Consider the following 20,359-nt stretch of genomic DNA (forward strand, 5'->3'; position numbering starts at 1 on the left):
CTCAGTCAATACCCATGTTTGCAATCAATGTAGTCGGTAAATCATTGCATCCCATATATGAATACGATACATTAAGAAAACAAAACACTAGTGTTGCAATGGAATACATATATTTGGAACTACAGCTAGAAAGAAAAAGAAATTATTGCACCAATAACAAGAGATCTTTTATCTTCTTTATCTACTTTTAAGCAACAGAACGTGCTGGGCACTTAATATTATTTCAAACCATTACATGCTTGGGTTTCGACTTTTGAGACAGATGAATTGCAAAACAAATTTAGAGGGCAGTGAGAAAAGATGTCGAACTGGGAGGGATTGGAATATCAACAGTCCCTTCTAACATATGTAGAACCTTCTTCATTGAAGGACGAAGTGACGGCTCATCTAGAATGCACCAGAGTGCTACCTTAACCATTCTTTCCAGTTGTTTCTTGTCGACCCCCTCATCATTCAAAAGTTTTCCCAGCTCGCCACACTCAAAGCAATGGTATGCCCACTCTTCAAGGAGTGCTTCTTCCTCGGGAAGATCAAAGTCCGCATTCCTTCGACAACAAATAATCTCCAAGAGCATAATTCCAAAGCTATACACATCTACTTTGATTGTCACGGGCAGGTTCCGATGCCACTCTGGTGCGACATATCCCTTTGTGCCTCTTATGTCGGTATATGTTTTGGTTTGGTCTGGTTTCAGCAACTTCGCTAATCCGAAATCAGCAAGTTTTGCACACCCGTTCTTATCCATGAGAATGTTATGTGGTTTTATGTCGCAGTGAATGATCTGTGGCTCACACTCTTCGTGGAGATAGAGAATTCCTTTTGCTATATTGTGAGCAATTTCAATTCTTCTATCCCAAGAAGGTCGTTGTTTTGATGGCTTGAAGAGTATATCTGCAAGTGAACCGTTGCTCATGTAATCGTACACCAAAAGTCTATTCGGTCCATCATGGCAATAACCTAGTAACCGGACTAGGTTTTTGTGATGTGTTCTCCCAAAAACTTTCACCTCCGTCTGAAACTCTCTTTCCCGCTCGGCCAACAATTTGTCCAGTCGTTTGACGGCCACTATCTTCTCGCCATTCCATATTGCCCCTCTATAAACAATCCCAAAGGCTCCTCTACCAAGCTCTTCCTTGAAACCATCAGTCACTTTCTCAAGCTCTGCATAAGTATATGATCTTGGAGCAACATCCACACCCAAGCCAAGTTGTTCATTGTTAGATATGTTTTTGTTGGCCCAAACACGATATTTGTAAACTACAATTCCAACAACTGCCAAGATAATGCATGCACATACAAGCAAAGAAACAGCAATAATCAGGATGTCCACTCGATTCTTCTTTTTGCTCTCTTTCAGCACACTTGGATCTGGAGAGAGTGGAGACGTACCTACCTTGATGAGGGCTACGCTCGAGTCATCAAGTTTTCTTCTTCCAAATCTCAAAGGAAGCCTTTGTTTCCAACACTCACCGTCTTTGTACAATGCAACTTCACAATTACAGTCCCTCAAACATGCTTGTCCACATTCTTCTTGGGTTGGATATATTTGGATAGAATAGTGAGCATTTTCCCATACAATATTCAGCTCTACTTCCATGGTATATCCGGAAACAGCTTCATTGCTTTTGCAACTTTTAGAATCAAAATTCCTTTCACATCCTGAAACCCAACTGCCTTCGTTAACACGTTTGAATCCGAGAAGACATTTGCAACCAACATCTTGATCGTTTAGAACACAAAATCCATTTATGCCACAGAGACCCCCAGGGAGACACAAATCGGCCGGATTTGACCATGTGACTTTCCAATCTCCATTCTGATCTAGATTGTGCGAGTAATGCCGCGAGATGCCGTCAGGGTCAATTGTCAAACGGTAAATTATACCTTTTTTTGGACTTCCCTGTGTAATATTCACTATATATATTCCGGTGCCATTCAGCAAGTAGAGGTGACCATCAATATCAAAATTTAGTGAAACATCAGTTCCTTCTCCAGGAACACCAAGTCCCCCATAACCATACTGAATTGTGATTGGGGTTCCAACCGGGTACATCGCCAGCTAGCCATCTTCTTGCATTATGAGACGAAAAATGCCTGTTGAGTGGTCAGTGGCCGAACGACTAGAAAACAACACTTGGTCGGTCGTGAGCTTTTGACCTGGTAAGAAGGTGTCGGTTGGCTGGTCGAAACTCTGCCAAATTGTCGAGTTTTTAGAGTCATAGAGAACAAAGTTGCTCGAATCCTGCATCGATGCTGCTCCTGCAGCTTCGGTAGTTCTAACGATCCTGGTGTCCCTACCTTGTGCCGATTGCAGAATTAGTCGTCCGTCGCTTGTGAAGTTCAATTTAACATCAGCGGGAAGTGGAGGATCGTCTCGGTTGGCTGTCCAAATCATAGTCTTCTGTGGAATCCCAGCAATAAAAATCCCGACAGCATAGCCGTTTACCTGCTTGTAGAATCCAAAGGCATATAGACCGGAGTGTGATAGCCATGAAGAGTTGGTACCACCGGTGCCTGTAGGTGTTAACAAAGAACCTGGCCTGATAACGAGTTGCCCAGCTTGTTGAGCTTCTGCAGTGAAAATTGCTGAGAAGAGAAGAAAAAGCAAGATGGTTGCCATCACCTCAGAATTATTCCCTCTACGTTTTCGTCCCCTCACTGTGTTTTCAAATTGGAGAATGAGAATAATGTTCATCAATCAAAGAATGCAATACGCTTCTATTTTCACTGATTAAAACAAGAGTTTTTTATGTCTACAATTTCATGTCGAAATTGTTTGTAATTGCTAATGAAATTTTTAGGTCTCCTAATTTTCTTGATTTATTTCTAGAAGAATTACGTGGATAAACAAAGTGAATTCGATCCCAAATATTACATGGATTAGAGCACGAACATTGGTTTCTCTATATGCATATTTAAAATTACATCTTTTGAAGATTAATTTTGTATAACAAGGAAAACTCTCACATTGAATTATGTATTGTTGAATCAAATAATAATAAAATATTTTTTTTTCTTAAATATTTTTTTTTTAACAATTAGTACCTTGTGCTAAAAAATACAAATTCTATATATCTAATTATTACAAATTTCATATATCAAAATGACTAATTTTATCAATAAATATTAATATATAAAATCAAAGCACGTATAAGAATATTTTTATCAATTACCTTTCTAAATCAATCAATCCAAAAAAAAAAAAAAAAATCAATAATCACTAAGTACACAAAATGCAAGCGAACACACCCCTTAATTATATATAAATAAAAGTCTATATAAGTATTTTCTTTATTTTTTCTTTGAAGCTGGTTCACTGTACTTGGCTGAGATGCGACATTATAAGCTCTATTCATAGATGTGGTCATGTCGTTTTACGTTTTATATGAGATTTATAACGCTAAGCATTTTCACATTAGCAATAATTTTTCTATATGCATATAAAAAATCACATATTTTAAATATTGATTTTACATATCAAGAAAACTATTGAATTATGCATCTTTAATTCAAATAATAACAAAATATTATTATTATTTTTTTCCTAAAATTAGTTTTTCTTGATATACTTCAAATGAGTAATTATCATATTATTTTTTGTTGATATGCTTCAAATAAGCAATTACCAATCTAGTTAGGTCCTCTTTGGTTAATTTCTTTGTTTGTGCTGTTGTTGAGAGAGATCAAAGAGTAAGAAAAAATAATAAAATAATATTTGAAGAGTAAATATTATTTCTTCAAATTTGAAAGAAATATGGGTTCATATTATACTGTTCATAACTATGTAAAATTTTAAAAATACATAATTTAATACAGGCTAATTTAAAGAGATATTATGTAAATATAAAAATGAATATGAAGATGCATGTGAAAAATAACAAAAAAAACTACTCGATTTTCGATCAAAACACTTTGGGGCTACCTAACGGTATGAAAGATAGATTTTCGATATTTTGCAATTTCTCTATTTTGAACTTCAATAGTAAATAAGATAGATTTTAATGTTTTAGTCGGAGTTATTAAGTGGAAATTGATGAATTTAGAAAGTGATGGTATTTTAGAGTAAAGAGAAATTTTAGGTTTTGAGGTATTAAAATAGGTATTTAAGGTTTAGATATTGAAATACGTGAATTGGAAATTTATGGAAGTTACGTGATTATTTTATAGGTGACGGTTAATTTTCGTTCAACACTATGGTGGAAAATTTTCTGAAAAGCTAAAAAATCCAGGTAAGCGAGGTTCCTATGTTAGACTTTACATAAAATAAAATAAAATGAGGTTGCTTTTGAAAATATGCAAGTTTGTTTCGAAAAGAAATCAGAAAACAACCTCAGATATGTGTTTTGCATATGCATAAAAGATGTATAAGAGAAAGTATTTTCTGTCATGACTAGTGTAGACATGAGCTAATTTTGTGCATTTTATTTCTGATCATGCAAAAAGAGCGAATATAAAAATCTAAAAATTTTTGTCGTGAATAAATGAAGATGTTTTGATTCTGTTTATTTCGAACATGTGAAATTATCTGAAACTATTTAGTATTTGGTTTTTGATATGATGTGGCATCTGAAAACCTTGGCATGAGATTCTGATTCTGTATTCTGATTAAAGTCTAATTTTGATGGTTCTGTTATGTTCTGATAAGGCCCAACCACGGGTGATAATAGTGGATACGGCCCAGCCACTGGTAATAATAGTGGCATAAGGCCCAACCACGAGTGATAATAGTGGATACGGCCTAGCCATGAATAGTAATAGTGGCATACGGCCAAACCACGAGTTATAATTATGGATACGGCCATTCCATGAGTTATAATGGTGGTTTATAACCCTACCACGGGATTAAACATGGTATATGTCCTGATGTGATACTCTGATTAATGAAGATGAGGTCTCATATTTTGATATGCCAAAGGATTTTTGAATAAAAATATTTTTATAAAAGTTTCGCTCTGATATTTTTGTAATATGTTTTGATATTTGCATTCTGAAAGTAAATATTTCTGTTTCTGCATCCTGAAGGTAAACATTTTGTTTTGCATTTTGAATTCTGAAAATGTTCATATTTACATACTAGTATATGTTCTCTGCTTACTGAATTATTGATAACTCACCCCCTTATCTCTATAATATTTTTCAGATATTTTTATGGTTCAACTGGAGAAGAAGAGTAGGATGTATTGGAAAAGTCTGATGATCATAGATGAATGAGTACTAAGGGTACAAGTATTTTGGAGGATCATATTTAGTAGTTTTATCTCTAGCGGTTATTTTGGTACGTCAAGTTATGAATAATTTGAGTCTTTGTGGAGATGTTATTTATTTTATTGAGGTTTTTGTTTAGTATTTCTGTGGAGGGACATAGATTTTTGGATCAAATAAATAAGTTAAGTATTTTGTGGAGTTTTTATTTATTTATTATTGATTATTGGAGATGTCCTTGAGTAATAGGAGCTAACTCTCCAGATCTCTGGGAACGGACGTTACAATAGTATCTTGTTTTGTATTCGGCTCAATCATTTTAGTAAAAGATTGGGCCGAGTTTAATTACAATTCAATTAAGAGAACGAGCGGTAGTTACTGGATTACAAAGTATCCATTGTTGGGAATTCAAATTTGCTCCTTCCATACTTCACAAGTAGTCGCTAGCTCAAGACTCCATTTACTAGCCTCACGAATAATTTCATTATCCTCATGAGCGAGATCACATCCTTTCCAATCCAACCCGGGCTATGTGAAACATCAAATCCTTCTCCAGATATACCTCGTCCAAAATACCCATATTCAAGTTTGAATGGGGTTCCAACCTAGTAGATCGCCCACCATCCATCTTCTTGCATTATGAGATGAAAAATGTTTGTTGAGTGATCAGTGTTCAAACGACTGGAAAACAACACTTTGTCGGCCGTGAGCTTCTGACCTGGTAAGAAGGTGTCGGTTGACAAAATAGGCTCAACACAAGCTTGCGACCCAGCAGCCCTACCCAAGGCGCAAGGCACAACTTGCCCAAGGTGCTACAAGAACTGCGGCCCAACAAGCCCAGGCGCAAGTTGCTACAACCCATGGGAAAAATTAAATCCTCAATGCATATTTTATAACTTTAGCAAAAGAAAAATTATAACCTTTCATAAACATCCTTTACTCATCTATAAATAGACCTATGGGCATGTAGCTTTACAGATCTTAGAAGCAAAATTCGAAACTCCCTCTCCTTCAAAAGTTTTCATTTCTTCAAAACTACATATTAGGATCTATTCATTCTAGAGAGAACAAATTTCTATCTCTTGGTCGAATAGTAAATTCGAGGGTATTCAGGTCTAATTTCGTTTATGCATGATGCAGTTAAACAAACATACTTGTTCTAAGCTTCATTGTATCTTGAAGACAAATTTGTGCATACCATTACTAGTTGGGGCGAATATTATTTTAAGAGAAGCAACATTATTGTAATGCACCTGGAAGCAAACTCTTCTCTCACTATTTTTGTCTTTTGCAGCCCCTTTGTACCAACATACAATACATTAAGAAAGCAAAACATCTATTAAGCAATGGGCATCTAGTTGTAACAATAGTTAGAAAAAAAGCATATTGGATGCACCAATTACGAGTCTTTTGACGACCAGAACCTTCGGGCCATTCCATATTGCCCCTTTATAAACAAGCCCAAACCTTCCTTCATCGAGCACTTCGTTGAAATCATCAGCTACTTGTTTTCTGGATACAAGTGACTACTCGTTTTGATTCTGTCCACTCGATAATGTCCACTCGATTCTTCTTTTTGCTCTCTTTCGGCACAATTGGATCCGTAGAGAGTGAAGAGTTACCTACCTTGATGAGGGCTACACTTGAGTCACCCTGTTGTCTTCTTCCAAATCTCAAAGGAAGCCTTTGTTTCCTACACTCTCCGTCTTTGTACAACGCAGCTTCACAGTTACAGTCCCTCAAACATGCTTCTCCACAGTCTTCTTGGGTTGGAGATATTTGGATAGAATAGTTAGCATTTTCCCATACAGTATTGGGCTCTGCTTCCATGGTATATTCCGAAACTGCTTCGTTGCTTTCACAACTTTTAGAATCAAAATTCCTTTCACATCCTGAAGCCCAACTGTCTTCGTTAACGGGTTTGAATCCTGGAAGACATCTGCAACCAGCATCTTGATCGTTTAGAACACAAAATCCATTGATGCCACAGAGACCTCCAGGGAGACACAAATCGGTCGGATTTGACCATGTGACTTTCCAATCTCCATTCTGATCTAGATTGTGCGAGTAATGCCGCAAGATGCCGTCAGGGTCAATTGTCAAACGGTAAATTATACCTTTTTTTGGACTTCCCTATGTAATATTCACTATATATATTCCGGTGCCATCGAGCAAGTAGAGGTGACCATCAGTATCAAAATTTAGTGAAACATCAGTTCTTTCTCCAGGAACACCAAGTCCCCCATAACCATACTGAATTGTGAGTGGGGTTCCAACCGGGTACATCGCCAGCCAGCCATCTTGTTGCATTATGAGACGAAAAATGCCTGTTAAGTGGTCGGTGGCCGAACGACTAGAAAACAACACTTGGTCGGTCGTGAGCTTTTGACCTGGTAAAGGTGTCGGTTGGGTGGTCGAAACTCTGCCATATTATACTGTTATTTGAGTAATAGAGAACAAAGTTGCCCGTATCCAACATCGATGCCGCTGCTGCACCTTCGGTATTACCGGCGATTCCCATCTCCATGCCTTGTGCCGTCTGCAGAACCAGACGTCCATTGCTTGTGAAGTGCAATTTAACATCACCAGGAACTGGAGGATTGTCTCTGTTGGCTGTCCAAATCACAGTCTTCTGTGGAATCCCAGCAATAAAAATCCCGACAGCATAGCCGTTTCCCTGCTTGTAGAATCCAAAGGCATATAGACCGGAATGTGATAGCCATGAAGAGTTGGTACCACCGGTGCCTGTAGGTGTTAACAAAGAACCTGACCTAATAACGAGTTGCCCAGCTTGTTGAGCTTTTGCAGTGAAAATTGCTGAGAAGAGAAGAAAAAGCAAGATGGTTGCCATCACCTCAGAATTATTCCCTCTACGTTTTCTTCCCCTCGCTGTGTTTTCAAATTGGAGAATGAGAATAATGTTCATCAATCAAAGAATGCAATACGCTTCTATTTTCAATGATTAAAACAAGAGTTTTTTATGTCTACAATTTCATGTCGAAATTGTTTGTAATTGCTAATGAAATTTTTAGGTCTCCTGATTTTCTTGATTTATTTCTAGAAGAATTACGTGGATAAACAAAGTGAATTCGATCCCAAATATTACATGGATTAGAGCACGAGCATTGGTTTCTCTATATGCATATTTAAAATCACATCTTTTGAAGATTAATTTTATATAACAAGGAAAACTCTCACATTGAATTATGCATTGTTGAACTAAATAATAATAAAATATTTTTTTTTCTTAAATAATTTTTTTTTAACAATTAGTACCTTGTGCTAAAAAATACAAATTCTATATATCTAATTATTACAAATTTCATATATCAAAATGACTAATTTTATCAATAAATATTAATATATAAAATCAAAGCACGTAAAAGAATATTTTTATCAATTACCTTTCTAAATCAATCAATCCAAAAAAAAAAAAAAAATCAATAATCACAAAGTACACAAAATGCAAGCGAACACACCCCTTAATTATATATAAATAAAAGTCTATATAAGTATTTTCTTTATTTTTTCTTTGAAGCTGGTTCACTGTACTTGGCTGAGATGCGACATTATAAGTTCTATTCATAGATGTGGTCATGTCGTTTTACGTTTTATATGAGATTTATAACGCTAAGCATTTTCACATTAGCAATAATTTTTCTATATGCATATAAAAAATCACATATTTTAAATATTGATTTTACATATCAAGAAAACTATTGAATTATGCATCTTTAAATCAAATAATAACAAAATATTATTATTATTTTTTTCCTAAAATTAGTTTTTCTTGATATACTTCAAATGAGTAATTATCATATTATTTTTTGTTGATATGCTTCAAATAAGCAATTACCAATCTGGTTAGGTTCTCTTTGGTTAATTTCTTTGTTTGCGCTGTTGTTGTGAGAAAGATCAAAGAATAAGAAAAAATAATAAAATAATATTTAGAGAATAAATATTATTTCTTTAAATTTGAAAAAAATACGGGTTTATATTATACTGTTTATAGTTATATAAAATTTTAAAAATACATAATTTGATACAGACTAATTTGAAGAAATATTATCTAAATATGAAAATGAATATGAAGATGCACGTGAAAAATAACAAAAAAAACTACTCGATTTTTAAAGAACTTTGGGGCTACCTAACGGTACGAAAGAAAATCTGGAGCACGTTGATGTCGAAGGAAGAAAAAAAGCAAAGAATATAAAGAATGAAACCTTACAATAGTGAAAGTTGATGTCCAAGGAAAAAAAAAAAAAAAAGGAAAAAAAGAAAGTTGATGACCCGTACCTTCTCTTTTGAAATCTGTATTGATACAAGTCCGTTTTGATCGAAGGTAGCGACTTGTAATACCTATCTATAATATGAGAGAGTTTTGGGGATGGGAGATCACACCGAGAACCAGACATGGATTTATAGAAATCAGATTAAGAGCACACAAGGCCTAATTAGTGAAATGGTCCATGATTGTGGGGCCCGCTGGGAAAAAAAGTCTTGTACAAGATCAAGACTTTGCGGTGGAAGGATTGTCCTGTTTTTGGCATTTTGAGCACGCCCAATCTCATCCTATCATTTAAAATATACATCAAATTCAATTTTAAAATATATTATATATCAATTTTTTTTTTCATATCATTTAAATATTATATTATTAATTTCTTTGAGAGTGTATATATATATATATATGTATATTTAATATTTTTATATACTCTATAGCAATCCTAAAATATATATATATATTTGATATTAAAATTAATGTTGAAGGTGCAGAGTGCGTGAAAAATGTTGGGTGGAAGACGAATAGATGAGAGAAAAATAATTAAAAAATTCTTTATAACAGTAAATAGTTACTGCTAGATGCAGCAATAATATCGTAGCCAACTGAAAATTATAGATAAATTAGATAATCCGTTAAATGCTATTTTTAGATTATTTTTTTTAAAATTTTACAAAAATAGGAGTTTTACACTGAAATATCTTGTCCACAACGCGTTATTTTCACTTTATCTGCTCCACCGGAGACAGAGGAGATAAACTAGTATTCAATTTCGTTGTCAGGACTCCAAAAAGTCTTTGTCATTATTACTATAGTCTTCTTTCCAAGTCTTTTTTTTGTTAAGAATACGTTTGATTATTAAATTCAATTTAATTCATTTTAATTTATCATTATAATTTTTTTAAATTTTAATATAAAATATAATAAATAATTCAATTTTTTTAAATTTTAAAATAATAATAATATTAAAAAATAATATCCTAACAATATTTTATCATCATAATTCAATTCAATTCAACTCATTTCAATATCTATACACATTCTAAATCTTCGTCTTCTTCCAAGTCTACTCTTTTCCATGAAGAGAGATTATTGAATGGATTGAGGCATCTCCGAGGATAAAAGGTTATCCACTGCTGATAAATTAGCTCTGTGAGCTTAGTTTGAGTTGTGGAATACTACAATATTATTTTTTATTTTTTTATCTATTTTAATTAATATTTATTAGTATTTAATATTCTATCATTATTATCATTATTAAATACAACTTCAGTCTTCCACGATGCGGCTAATCCTAACAAAATTGCAAGAGTGCTGTTAGCCTGTTACTTGCAACTTCAATTTGTGTAATGATATTTATTTATTTTGAGATTATGACGCAAACAATTTTTCCACCATTTTAGATTCCATCTTTCTCGATCGTTCACGGTTAATGTGCGACTAGGAATAGCATGGAATTAGTCTACACAAGGAAGGTTGTAAATAAATCAGTCTATTCGATAGCCAGCTTGACATTTATTTGAATAAATTCGAATCAAACTTAACTTGTAAGAGGAAAAAAAACAAATTTGTTCTTAAAAGCAAACACCCAATCTATTAGTAAATGATACATATTCCACTCAACTCGACTAAGACTCTTTTATATCGGCAGGACTTAGTAGTTCGACTCAATTAAAGCTTATTAACATCGATAATTATTAATATAAGCATAACACCTTTTATAATTAAATATATAATATGTAATCTAGTTATTTATATCTATATATTGAATATATTTTATAGCTATGCTTTATAATTTATACAATAATTAATCGATAAGATTTTATATTTCATATACTAATATGTAGGAACTATATATAAAATATTGATATATACCACTATGTTATCTGTATCGTGTTAGTAATTTATATAGACATATATTATATGATTATTATGGATAAATATTAATTGATTATATATTAATTATTTACAAAATCTTACAATTTTATAATTCAATAGGTCAAGGTTTACTTAGTTGTAAAAATTCTATTAAATTTAGAATTTTGTTTTTCAATTTTTCAATTTTTTAAATTATTAAATTTTATTTAAAAAATAAAAAACTCAAACCGAGCTAAGTCGAGCCAATCTCGAACAAATATTAAATAAAATTTTTAAATTCGAACAACTTAATATGAGCCGAGCTATGCAATCCATCGTTACATCCCAATTTACAAGACATCATTAAATGGGCCTTTGTGGTCTATGACATCAAATCCACCTACTTGCTGAATGGTGCAAGATTCATCTATGTTTGGACTCGAATTATTTTCAGCTGTTTTTTTATTTTTTATTTTTTTTAACTTTTTCCAGTTTCAATTTGAATATTTTTAAAAATTAATAAAGAAATATCTAAAATAAATTATTTTATCTTATAATTTTCCTCCATTTTCATAAAAAAAAAACATAAAAATCAAGACAGTTTGTACAAGACACTAGAGAATTTGATCGTATCTTATCTTACCGGTCACGTTTCTAATGAACCCAGCCATTTTTATAAAAATAAAATAAAATAAAAATACATCATCTGGAAAGATTTTGTCAATGATTTTGAAAGCATTCGAGAAAATCATCAATTCAAATAAGAGTTATTTTGAAATTAGGCTGCCATTCAAAATTATAAAATTGAATTGCATGCATAAATACTTTGCAGAAGTTATTTTCTTCTATATATTTATACTTAAAAGCATCTATAGCCCAATGAACAGTATGAATAATAATAAACAGTAATGATAAATAATAACGATGCACAATACTCTTATTTTCCGCTTTTCTTATTCGTCTCTCTCTACATCCTCAAACCAATATTCTTCACAAAATCATCACAACAAATCACAAAATCACTACAACAGATCACACAATTATCACAAAAATCATCACAAAATCACTATAATAGATCACAAAATCACCACACAAATTATAAAAAAGTTAAAAACGCTGACATCTAACACAATCTCTCAAAATATATGAAGATATGTTTGGATCTACAAGGAAAAAAAAGGGCAACAAAAATAAAAGGAGTTAAAAAATTGTCCAAGAATTCGGATCGGTAGGAAATGAATAACATGTGTTCATTTCCTACAAATCAGCAATAGAAGAAAAAAACAAGAAAACAAATAAATAATAGACAAAACCAGAAATGAGAGAACGGGAAGAAGTGTCGAGTCAGCGTGTCATGATGAGGAAGGCGAGATGGCCACATGCTGTTGGTGTTTGTGGGACTGAGAAGAGGAATAGATGGTGATGTGTGGAGTGATGGTGAGCGTAGGAGATGGAGAGAAAGAGAGAGAGAAAAGAAAAAGGGAGAGAGAGAGAAGGGAAAGGAGCTTGTGGAAGGGTGAGGGTAGAAGATGGAGAGAGAGAAAGAGAAAAGAATAAGGGTGAAAGAGAGAGAAGGGGAAGGGGCTTCTGGAAGATGTGTGCTAGGGAGAGGGTGAAAAGGACAATGACACACAACTTTACATTAAAATATTCATATGTTTTACCTTAATGTAAAATTTCTGCACTTACAACAGTTTAAAGTAAATACAATAATAATAATAATAATATATATATATATTTAGTTAGTTGTAAACAAATTGTAGTATATTGTTGTTATATCATCTTCCTTGTGTCCATCAAAACAAGAAAAAAGAAAAATCATCTTCGTGGGTTAGGGCTGCGAGAAACAAAGAAATAGAGAGAAAGGAATAGGCAGGGTTTTCTGCTTTCATTAAACGGTGTCGTAGGGAGGAATGGGTGGGCTATATTATTGGGCTTTTTTTTTTCCTCTATAGACTATAGATATTTAAAAAAAGTCTTTAAAAAAATTAAAATCTGAAAAAAATAATGTTATACAACATTTAATATTTTTTGAAAATATATATTGTCTTGTTATTTCATTAATCAACTTCATTTAATGATTTCTTTACATGTATAATTTCGAAAAGTAATTTTTTTAATTCTGAATAATTTTATTCTTTTAATAACAAATCTTATATTGATTACAAGTTTCATATTTTGAAATTTGAATATTAGTTCTTGAATATATTAAAGTTTATATTAGTAATAAATCTAATATTTACGACACTATTAGTAATGTTATTAATAACACTATTAGTAAGCACTATGATTTCTTACAGTATTTTATTCTGTTTAAATTTAGATTATATAAATATTGAATTTATTTATTATATATGTTATTATTGTTAATGTGTTAAAAGTGTTAATTAACAAATATGACTATATAATTATTGTCTTCTATTTTCGTAATGTGTTCTTTCTAACAAACCTGCTGCCCTTATCTTTATTCCATTCTTTGTCATTCTGTCTTTTTTTTTTTATGTCTTCTATTTCGACAGTTGTTTTATTTGTCTTCTACTTTCTACTTTTTGGTACGTTCTCTCCTTTGTTCTATAAAAAATGCTTATTCTATTAATTTTATAGCAATGTTATTATACATTATATTTGTCTTTCTTTTACTACTTTGAATATATTTATAATAATTCAAACAATAACAAATTAATAACAAAACTTATGAATTGGGCCCACGTGCATCATATAAATATCATATTATAAATAAATTATCAAATTTAATTTATAAAATATTAATCTTTTATTATTAAATAAATGATGAAATTTTGTTAAATATTTTTAAAAAATAAAATTATATAAATAATTAAAATTTTAATATAATTAAAATATAATAATATTCTTAATTAACTAAATTAGACAAACGTCCCTTCAACGTTACCTACTACTAGTATATAATATATATATAAAGCACTGACATACAGAAGTGAACAGTATCATAACGTGAAAATCCCGTAGATACTCATTACCAGAAAAAAAAAATTTCAGCCCCACTTCCAATTTATGTATAAGAAAATTTAGTCCAAATCTTTGTTTTAAATCAAATATATAATGTTTCCTTGACTTCAGGTTTGCATAATTATTTTTTAGGTTAATTACACTTTACCTCCTTGAATTTTCATTCAATTCACAATAAACTTTCAAAATTATTAATTGTATTAAAGTAGACATTCAAACTTTCAAAATTTCTCAATCCCTCCTTACGTATACCATCAGCGTTAAATCTAACGAAAATTTACTGTAAAGATATAATTTTTATCTAATTTATTATAATTGACCATATAAAATATGAAATAATATATGCCATCTATTATCAATAATAAATCATTAATCATTAATCATATATAAAATTATTTTATACTTAAGTTGCAAGTAAGTATGAATAATCTATATACACAATGAAATTATTTAATATTCATTAACTATATATAAATTAATAAAAAAATTATTTAATGATTTATAATTTATTATTAATTGATAGCATATATTATTTTAAATTTTATATAGTCAATGATAATAAATTAGATAAAAATTATATCTTTACAGTAAATATTATGCACATGAACAGCACGTGTCAAATTTCTTTTTTTCCCTCAATAATTGAAAGGATTGTCGTACATCTTGAGCAAATTAAAGAGGATTCTTTACATGTTGATTTTCAAATTGCCTCTCCTAAATCATGTGCATGATGTGGGGTACGTACGAAGGCTGATGAATCTTGTCTATTTGTTGGCTTTCAAAGTCTTTTTCCTCACCGTGAGTGACAATTTTCTACCACAGATGCTATCAAGAAAGCATATACATATGTCATGGCGTGAGAAACCCAAACATTGTAGCATATTGGTAACAGGACGTGTTTTACTGATGAGCATATACCAACGTAATGAGAAACCCAAACAGTGTCGTTGCTAATACCAACAATTAGCAACGACAAAACACCTAATTGGTATTGTTACCATATAATCTTCTTTCCAAGTCTTCGTCATTTTGGACTGAGGCATCTCCAAGGAAATTGCATGTTCATTATCAAGATAAAAGATAAGAGTAATCCTAGATACAATCGTGGAGTGTAAGTTTATTTTTCTTAAATTTAAATCCTTAATTTACCCATGAATTTTAAGGGACATAATATATATCCTCTAAGAAATTGAAAGCTACTAACCTACCAAAAAATAAAAAATGAAATTACAACATCTTTTGATTATTCAAGAATTACTATATTTGGTACATCGTTGCCCATCTTGGGGTTTGAGAGTGTATGGTCATAAATTTGTAGGAAGACCCAGCAAAACATTGATTTGTCATTCAAATTTCAATGCAAATAAATAGACCCAATATTAAATACTCGAGTCATTAGAAGAAAATACACTGACATATTTTTTAAACATCTCTTATATACAAATCATGACACTATGTTCAAATCTTAAAGTTTCTACGAGTGAATTCGATCTGGTCCAGTCGGTCCATAAGGTATTTGAGGGACTGGACCAGAGCACTTCAGTTCACCATTTTTTCACCGAGGAATGAACCGAATTTCCTTATGGACGGACTTGTCAAGGACCATAAAAACTAATTTGTCATTATTACCATATAGTCTTCTTTCCCAGTCTTCATCTTTGTGGACTGAGACATGTCGAAGGAAACTACATGTTCATTATTAGGATAAAAAATTAGAGTAATCTTCGATACAGTCGTGGAGTGCAAGTTTATTTTTCTTAAATTTAAATCCTTAATTTTCCTATGGATTTTATGGGACATGATATATATTCTCTAAGGAATTGAAAGCTACTGACCTACCAAAAAATAAAAACATGAAATTACTACAGCTTTTGAATATTTAAGAATCAAAATGTTTGGTACACCGTTGCCCGTCCCAAGGGTTGGGAGTGCATGGTCATAAATTCATAGGAAGACCCAGCAAAACGTTGATCTGTCATTCAAATTTCAATGCGAATAAAAAGATGCAATGTCAAATACTTGAGTCATTAGAAGAAAATACACTGACATATTGTTTAAACATCTTTTATATACAAATCATGACAATAAACTTGAATCTTAAAGTTTCTAGGGGTGAATTCGGTCCAGTTTGGTCAGTCCATACGGTATTTTAAGGATTAGACTGTACCACTTCGGTTCACTCTTTTTCCACCTCCAACCGGACCAAATTTCCTTATGGACCGGACCAGACCGTTAAGTATTTGTCTGGTCGGTCCGTTCGGTCCAACCCAACACTAGATGGGTAAGTTTTATATTTTTCGGCCCAAGTCCTGACATTTTATCTCATTTTTAGCCTAAAATTATTTATATACAGAAAATTACCTAATTACTTTAATTAAGTGTAAATAGTAGAGTATGTATTAATGGCTGATGTATTTACATATAATGACATAAATTGTTATATGATTTATGATATATTATTAACAGATAGTATATATTATTAATGTTTGTTTGCAACTTAGGTATCTTAAAAAAAAATTCTAATTACTTTAATTAAATGTAAATAGTAGAATATGTATGAATCTATGATGACATAAATTATCATATGATTTATGATATATCATTAATTGATAGCATATATTATTTAACATTTTATGTTGTCAATAATAAACGCCAACCTTGGCTTAACACGGGACTTACCAGGTTCCTCACCTACTTGTCGACCCCTGAGATGCGACGGTCGGTGTTGTCCTAGGACAAAATGAGTTGGATAAATAGATCCAATTCAACAATTAGTTCCAGGTCGGCTATGCCGCCTGACATTGTTAATGAGGAAGACTGTGCTTTTGAAGCAGTTGAGTCTTCTGCTTTGGGATCTTGGAAGATTCCAAAATTAGATGTTAATAAACTCTATCGGACCAACTGGTTCGAAAGAACTCTGCACACACAACATTGCGTACGTACTGTTGAACAAACTTATGCTATATCTAAATCCCAAGAAAAATGTTATCTGTTCCCAAAAGATCAGATGATCAAGTTCTTGCAGGAAGGATTTAGATATATACATATTAGATCTGTCTAAATTGCTGCCAAACCTTTAACAAGGAGAGGTATCAATGTATCTGTTCTTTTCTATCTCAGGGATGCCAGATTCAATCAATTTGAAACAAGTATTCTCGGAATGATCCAATCCTCCCTAACGGATGGACCAGTCCATTTTAATTGTTATCCTGATTTAACTCTTACTATTGATGATAATCATATTTCAAAATGTTTAACTTTAAATATTTTGACCTCTGGTTATGACATGCTTGAAGGGAGTAAACCCTCTCACTTTGATTTATAGGATTTATTATCGTCTTTTAAAAACGAATTTAAATCCAAGAGCAATTGCAAAACCCATCCAGGGAAAAACTCTACTGATCCAGAGTTCAACCCCAGATGCGGAAGTTTCAACCCCAAAAATGATTTTCTGGAGAGATATAACTCTTCCCAAAGAATGGATTTTGGAAGAAGAAGTTCCTCCTATCCCTCGAAATCCTGTTGATAGTTATCCAAGTAACATTCAACAGTATTTGGATGGAACCATTAAAATTAGTTTTGAGCAGACTAGATCTCCAGGGCTAAGAAGAAATTCTTATGCTGGATCTAGTTCTTCTTTTGAAGGGTCAGAAATTCCAGTAAGAAGAGACCAAAATCTCAAACAATTTCTGGAAGATTCTGTTAAAATTACCCAACCTGTTAACCCTGTTTTAAAATTGAAAGGATTCTCTACGTCCTCTCAAGTTACTTCTGCTTTTTACTCAGCACAGGATGCTGGTTCCTCTAAAGACCAGCCTATTCATAATGAAGCTGATAAAGAAGATGAGTCTCCTTTATCACCCACAGCTTCAGAAATGGTAGCTCCTGTTGCTCCCCAGATTCATCACAGTCTAACTGTGTTGAATAAGCCATTTGCGTTTGATCTTGTTTATCTTTTTGAAGAATACAAACTTTCAAAAAATAGTGTTAGGCGAAAAGCCTATCATACAAAGTATTCTGAAAAAGAAAAACAACGTGTTAAGCGGAAATGGAAAGAAGAAATGAATAAGCAGCAACAGCATATTCTTTTCTTTGATTTTGTTGAAAATATTTATGTTTCTAACAACACTTTGAATGTTGTTAAAACTGATTTTGTCCAGGAAGAAGGTAAGATGGTAGTTCAGTCAAGTCATCCACCTTTGGAGACTATTCTCATCACCCATAAGGGAGTTGAGATATCTGCTTCACCTTTCAAAATCTCGGAAACTGTTTCCAGAGATCCTGAGAAGGACAAGATTCTCAAAGAAACAAAAAAGGTTATTTCTCAAAATAACTTTGTGAATCTTGCTCTTCATACGATCGGACAACAGTTAGATAGGATTGAAGAAAAGGTTGAAAAACCTGATCCTATTCCTTTGGTTTTAAATACAGATCAACCAAAGAAAATAATTGAAAAACCTTTGATTATCTTACCTGAAAGTCGAGCCAAAATTAATTTTAAAAATCCTCAGGCACAGACTTTAGATAAGATTGATCAAATGCTTAATGATCTGAAAAAAGAACAGCCTTCTACTAGTGCTTTGTCTAACAAAGAAATAAAAGAAGCAGTTCTTGTTGAAACTACAGATGAGTCTTCTAACGATCACTCCTCTGAAGAAAAGGATCTTGATTTACTTGAAAACAATTTTCAAGATATTGTTTTAAAACCTGAAATCGCCAGATTTTCTTCAAAAGGACCCAAACCAATGAGTCTGACGAAGAACTGGTATTCCAGGCCTACTCCTCCTGATTTACAGTTTGAAGAAAAAGTTTTTCAAAGCCAATCTTCTTACTCGGCTGACAAGGTTTACGAATGGAATATTGATGGTTTCTCTGAACAAGAAATCATGAATACCATGAGTAAAATGTCCCTTGTAGCAAATGCTTATGTGAATAATAATATCAGACAGTCTGATATTGTTAAGATTTTAACACAAGGATTTTCCGGTGTTTTAAGAAACTGGTGGGATAAACACCTGACCAGAGATGCCAAGGAAACCATTCAGAACGCTGTCAAGTGTAATGATGAAGGGTTCCCTATTTTTGATGAATCCATTGGATCTGCTCAATCTGATGGAGTTAATACTTTGATTTATACAATTTTAAAACATTTTATTGGCACACCATCTGATATAACTAGTCGTATCAGCGACCAGTTAAATAATCTTAGATGTCATCAGATGTCTGATTACAGATGGTACCAAGATGTTTTTATTTCCAAAGTAATGCTTTGGGATGATAGCCAGAAGCCTTACTGGAAGGAGAAATTTATTGATGGTTTACCTCGCTTGTTTGCCTACAAAGTGAAGGATGAACTTACTGTTACTGGGTCTCTTAATTACGATGCATACACCTATGGTGATATATGTGCAGTAATAAAGAAACTTGGTATTAGTATGTGTAATGATCAAAGGATGCTCCGAGAGCAGATGAGAAATAGCAAGAAAGCCAAATACGAAATGGGAACATTTTGTGAACAATTTGGACTTCCTGCTATAGCTCCCTCTAAAAGGAGACACAAGTTTTCTAAATCTCATGGTGGTATCAGGAGAAAACCCCATGATGAATTTTATAAGAAAACTCATAAAAAACCATTTTCTAAGCCATTTTCTAAGAAAAAGAAATCTAAAGATTCTTCTCAAGGAACATGTTATATCTGTGGCAATTCAGGGCATTTTGCCAATAAATGTCCCCAGAAAGCCAAAAAAGATAAAAAATTTAAAAAGAAACTTAATCAGTTGAATATTGATAGTAATGATAAAGAAGAACTATTTCGACTCCTAGAAATAGCTTCGTCTTCATCATCTGATATCCTTGAATTCAGTTCAAGTGATTCAGAATATCACTCAGAAACTGAATTTCCAGATTCTACTGGTCCTAAGCTAGGTTGCAATTGTAATGATACTTGTTGCCAGACCAAAGGGAAGACGATTCATACCCTGACCAAGTCTGAAGAACAAGAGAATTTATTGCTAACCTTGATTTCCC

At 32.5% G+C, this 20,359-nt stretch overlaps 1 protein-coding gene and 1 pseudogene across 1 annotated transcript in view; both read right to left on the reverse strand.

Annotated features, from left to right (window-relative positions):
- Nucleotides 1-20,359, reverse strand: part of LOC121250626 (G-type lectin S-receptor-like serine/threonine-protein kinase LECRK1) — a 79,990-nt gene that overhangs the window by 43,295 nt on the left and 16,336 nt on the right. The window lies entirely within an intron of this gene.
- LOC121250625 lies at nucleotides 254-9,558 on the reverse strand (annotated as a pseudogene).

Source organism: Juglans microcarpa x Juglans regia, chromosome 2D (assembly GCF_004785595.1).
Source record: "Juglans microcarpa x Juglans regia isolate MS1-56 chromosome 2D, Jm3101_v1.0, whole genome shotgun sequence".
Taxonomy (NCBI): domain Eukaryota; kingdom Viridiplantae; phylum Streptophyta; class Magnoliopsida; order Fagales; family Juglandaceae; genus Juglans; species Juglans microcarpa x Juglans regia.